We start from the raw sequence: 6,000 nt of genomic DNA on the forward strand, positions 1-6,000 counted from the left end.
GTCACTCCCGAAAATCCAGTGTCATAGAGAACATGGCAACTGCTTCCAGTTTTAGTTGGTCAAAATATTGGGCTGTAAATCCTAGTCTTGGTGTAGGACTGAATGTTGCTTTGTAATGAGCCCAGTGTGCTTTGGGTAAGGAGTTTCAGAGCTGGAGAACAGCTGGGCGCTGTTAAACATCCATTCTTGATCCCCAAACGACAACTCCTTTTTTGTGTTAATCTGAGTTTTTCATTTAAAATGGAAATTGTCTGAACTTGCTTAGCAATTTAGGATGTTCTCATAGCAAGGAAACATTAAAGACTACCCAGACTCTGAACGGCATATTGAAAATAGAGTTCATTCGTGTTTATTTTCTAATCCTTTCAAAATGTTGTTGGGGTAGGGTTTAAGCCCAGCCATGTCCCTTTTCATGAACATAGCTTGTTGTCTCTGAGCTTAAAGAACACAACCACCAAACAACCAACAAATAAATCCTATTACTCCAAAATATGATTAGTGTTCTGGTTGGAGTTATAAATCACCTTCATTTAAAATGCACTGTTGCTACAAGTTAGGATTTGAAAGTACAATCATGCAAATGACATTTGCAATGTTTTCACTCTAGTAACCTTGGCAATACTGCAAACACCTTTCCTGTTTGATACACACAGTTTTGGAATCTCAATTGTAATGCAGAGAGGGGGAAGCTGCCAAGTTGTGCCATTCTTGGGGGGAAAGAGGTCATTTCTGGGGCAAAATTTGGCTGCCATGGGAGCCATGCCTTTTTAGTCCACCCCATTCTGGATACTAGTGCTTTGTTTTATGTTATTTTATGCTGGTTATATCCAGCTTTACGATATTTAAGCCCTTCGTATAAATCAAAATCATGGAGCATAAATATTTATCAGCAGAAGAAATACGCTGCACAGCAGACAAGCTTGGGAGCAGAAAAAGCCAAGTATCGCTTATAAAGGCAAAAACAGTGGGTTATGTTTTCATCCTGTCAAAAGCTAATGTGTAAAGCAGCCACAGACACAAGCACTTTAATTCTCTCTCCGTTTGATGTTAAACACCCCAGAACTGTGTGGATATTCGTGCTCCCCTTGATGGAGGGGAGGAATACGGCTTCCCTCGGGCACTTCTCCCTCCTGAGGGACAACAAGTCCCTTTCCTGCAGACACAGAGCCCTGAAAACAAGCCCCCATCCAGTGCTGCTTGACCTGTCCATGACATGCTGGTTGCTTCTGGTGGACCTGGAGCCGTAGGTTGGACTTGATCGTTGCTGGGGTGCTGCCTGCCTAGGAGAGCAGAGGAGATGCTTTGCAAGAGGCGTCTCGTTGTGACTGTGATAGAGCCAGAATTTCTGCTTGTGAGTACACACACACAAAAAATCCCCAGAAAAACACAACAAGAAACTTGCCTTCATCAGCCTTTGTCCTCTGCCTAACAAGTGGGTCTGAGGTTTTCCCACCCATGAGGCTCCCAGGTGATGCAGGTTTTCTGATGGCAGCCACTCTCAGACACTCCTCTGCCCACCTTCCTCAGGCCATGGCTTGCTGCTCCTGGATGTCACTGTTTGGATTTTCTTGGAAATTCTTGGACACCTGAGCCTGCTGCATTTTGGAAGGTGGGTGAAACGGTGGCACATCAGCCCTTGTGGCTTTCCTGTTGGGTCCCCAAATGCTGGATGCCACTGGTGATAACCATGTGGGGATCAGCTCTGTGATCTGAAACAGCAAGCAGATAAAGGAAAAAGGTGGAAAGGTCTGAACAGAGTTTTAATGAAAAAAGTGTATTATGTGCATATGTGTTTGTAGGAGAAAGTATTGCTTATAACTGACTGAAAATATCAAATCTAACCTGAGAGACACTTGTAGCTGCTCATCTGATTTCCAATGTTGAATATATTTACAAAAGTCCATGAGTTCAAACTTAGTCTTCCTCAATCCAGTTCAAAGGATAATGTCCTCACTAGGTCTAGAAAACTCACCCAGTAGTGTAGAAAAATGTAAGTTGTATAAGATAATTTTTATAAACGTATTAGGTTGCCTAGAGAGGCTGTGGGGTCTCCTCCTTGGAGAGCTCCAAAAGCCACCTGGCCATGGGCCTGGGCACCCTGCTCTGGGTGGCCCTGCTGGGGCAGGGGCTGGGATGGAGGGACCCTGAGGTGCTGCCAGCCTCACCAGGCTGCGATTCTGTGAAGATGAAAGTACCAGCAGAGGTGAAGAAAAGAGAGAGGTAGCAACAGTCTGTCTGAGTTCAGGGTGGCTGCACGGCTGCTTCCCCTGGTCCCCGTGTCCTTCTGACCTCCACGCGAGCAGGACAGGAGGGACCCCCGGGGCTGAGCCTGTTGGGGTTCATGCATGGGTAGATTGCTTTGAAGGCAGAAAGCAGGACACCAGGAGTATTTCAGATTTGTGAGAGCAAATGCTTCCCGTCAGTGCTGTAAAAGCAGAACGCCATCGTGACGGGGGCTGTGCCCTGCCTTTCTGCAGTGCACGCTTCCTACAGAAGGATTTTGCTTTGAAACAAAACACCTTTCCTGTGCCTTTTCAGCATGGGTAGCTAGCGTGAAGATGAAAGCAGCCATGGGCTGGGTGGTGGGGATGTATAGGGGGGCCGTATAGGGGCCCCTCTGCCTCCCCAAGGGCTCTTTGTGCGACCGCATTGTTTGGCATCGCCTTTTCAGAGAGGCATTTTGCAGCCTGTAGCATTGTTCAGCCTTCTACAGCAGAGTCAAATGTTAATCGGTTTGTTGTAGTAAAATGTTTTATGGGACAATTTAGCTTTAGCCGTAACCCTCCCCCTCTTCCCCTTGTTTTTCTTCAAAAAGCAGGAGGACCTGCATGGTGCTGTTTGCCAGGGGCTGAGCTCTCCTGCCACACTCTCTGTCCTTCCCCTCTTGAGTAGGGTGCACACTTGGGGTGCTAAAGTTGTGTGCATGTAGGATTGATGTTTCTTCACCTGGTCTGTGGACGGTCCCACCTGTATTTATCAGCTTTGAGTGGGATTCATCATACCCCACACAGATACCCAAGTCCGATGCCAATCCCCAGGGATGAGGGCTGTGCCCTTGAAGCCTGTCCAAAGGGGGTGATGTTTTCTGTCCATTTCCTTAAGAAAACCTTTTCCATGTCCAACCTTCCGTGGCACAACTAGGCTCAAAGAGTTGAACATCTTTCCCTCTGAAAACAAACATCTGCATCACAAAGAAACCATCGTGTCCATGGCTACCATGGACAAGGGTGCTTTAAGGGGACTGACTCGAGGCACAGTTGAAGGTGGTGCTGGCACCTCAGCCGACCTCACCAGCCATTTGAAAACCCCACCAGAGGTGCAAAAAGACACAGTTGGGAACCACAATATTATCTGGACGCACTCTTCTTTTGGGGAAAATTACATGAAATTCAATGGCAATAGGAATGAGTATTCTCTGCCAAATATGCGCCTCTGTCAAATATTCTATGGATTTTTTTCTTGTATCCTAGAGAATTTAATACAGATCAAGCCCTCTTCTGTGAATGTCTTTAACACTTTGTTTTCTATTCAATTCTGTTAGCAGGATCCGAGGCAGAAAACATACAGTTGCCATTAAAATGTTTAGAGCATCCTCCTAAAGATTTTGCCTCTGAGATTCATAAAAGTATGTTCTCCATCAGTTAAGGCTATCCCTTTGTCAGCATTTCCATTCTCTCCTAATCCCTCCCATTGTCAGAGGTCTTCATTCAGACGCAAAGAAAATCCCCCCACTTGGAGGACTAGGATCCAAAATTCACCCTCTAAACAAAATTTCTCAGACATGATTTAGTGCTTTGGATTTTGCTCAAATAAGAGGCATTGCGGTGTTGAAATGAGAATGCACAAACGCATCTTGTCTTGTGCTTGTATTGTGGAGGTATCCCAGATCATGAACTTCTGCAGGAAAAAGGGCTGGAGGGGAAATTTCCATGCACGCTGGCAAGGCAACAGGCATGCTAATTAGCTCGGCTGTTTGCTACTCTGGGTCTCAAAGGACCTGGATCTGTTCAGGGATTTCTTAATTCTTTCCCTCATTTCCCACTTGTTTAGTTTTTTTACTTTCTTCTTTTGGCCTTCACCTGTTTGATCTTGTGGGAACAGCCATTAAAGACTGAGGAGGCCTGTCAGAGAATAATTGCTTGCACCCAGTAATTAGTTGAACTAATCAGAAGTGGTTAATTGTGATGGGAAAATAAATATAGTAGCCCACCACTGTGGTTTGCAGGCTGGAGATGAAGCTGCTGGGGTGACTGCTGGCAGGCAATGAATGAGAAATAGAGGGCCCTGTAAAGGATTATTTGAACTTGGTTTTGTGTCCTCTTGCACGAAATAAGGTGACTCTTGATCTTGGTAGCGTGACGTCTCAGCACCTCCAAGCTGTGGGCCATGGTTGAACTGCATGACTTTCAGGTTTCATTGCCCTACCATGACTTCTCATTCCTTATGCCACCCTGGAGCTTCAATCCAGAGGGTTGCAACACACCTTGGATGGAAAAAGTCTGTTACCATCTCTTCTTGACCCTTGTTTATAGGGGTGGTCTCACCTGGAGTGAGGGCTTTGAGATAGAAGACTTGGGCACATCTTGTCAGCAGGGATACCAACACATTGGATTAAAAGTCCTACATCATGCAGATTGAGATTTCATACGTAATATGCAAGTGTAGACACTACACAGAGTCTGGCTGGGAAGATGTCAAAATGTCATTCCTTTTTCTTTCTTTTTCCTTAAATTTTCATTTCAATGACATTTCATGCATCGTCTCTGAAGAAATACATCCCAGCCTTCTCCTGAAGAGTCATCCTATTTGTGTCTCCTTGGTTGTGTGCCTCAGGTTGAAGTGACTGTTGTATTTTGCTTTACTCCTTTTGCTGACCAATATCAGTGTCATGTCCTCTAGACCGAGGTTTGCATAGGCCACTTGTGCCAGCTTTCAAAATCTGTTGGCAAAAGATTTGATTTACTTTTCCTTTTCATAAATGATGAATGTGAATGAAGAGCTGGACCTGAAGCAATGACAGGAGAACAAGGCCATTTTTATATCCTCCTGAGGATGTACCTCATTTGGATGAGAGCTACTATGCTGTTCTGTCGGGAGCTTGTGTAGAAATTTCTGTAAGGATGGTAGAAAGTAGTTTGGGGAAGCTGAAACTTTATGTTGGATGGGTAGAATTTCTGGTCAGGGAGAAATATGCTCACCTAAAATATCTGGAGTGGGAATGAGTTGGGCGGTCACCTCAGAAGGGAGAAATGGAAGCTTGTGTCACTGCCATGGCTTGAAACTCACTTTTCTGCATCCTGTGAATATTGCCCTGCTTACAGTTTGTTGGATGGATTGTTTTTCTACTCTTGCACCTTTTCCACTTCATATGGGTAGCTCAATAACCATTACCCAGGGAGAAGGTAGGAAAGAGCTTTCCCTCACTTCTTCCCTCCTTCCCTCTAAATGTCTGGAAGACCATAAGGTTGCAGCTTTGGAGAAACAGATTTTAAATGTCTTGTAATGATAACCATTTCCTACCGAGACTTAGCCCTCCTGGGAGGTCTTGATCCTGTTCCAGGGGAGGTAAGGGATGTGCAGATGTCTGTGTGTCCAAATGTCTGTTTTTCACAAAGGAACATTTCTGTTACTCTGACAGGTTTTTTTTTTTTTTTTTTTTTTTTTTTTTTTTTTTAATGTCACAGTAATCATTTCTCATTTTTAAAAAACACTGCAAGATTCCCTCAAAATATTAGGTTGCCACTCCTCCTGTGTGATGTGTCAGGGACCCTTTGGAGGAACTTACGAACACCATGGATTGACTCCAGAGACACTGTGTTTTTCCCATTTTACCTGTTGGCCCTTGTCACTTGTTCTTCAGCCTTAAACAAAAAACAAGCAACCCCACGAGAAGGAACCCAGACAGACTGGATTGTACCAACAGGATAAGACACAAACTGTACCTTACACTGCCAAGCCTACAAAGTCCGAATCCATCCCAGTTTTAATTGTTTTTAAACA

Source organism: Anas platyrhynchos, chromosome 2 (genome assembly GCF_047663525.1).
Source record: "Anas platyrhynchos isolate ZD024472 breed Pekin duck chromosome 2, IASCAAS_PekinDuck_T2T, whole genome shotgun sequence".
Classification (NCBI taxonomy): Eukaryota; Metazoa; Chordata; class Aves; order Anseriformes; family Anatidae; genus Anas; species Anas platyrhynchos.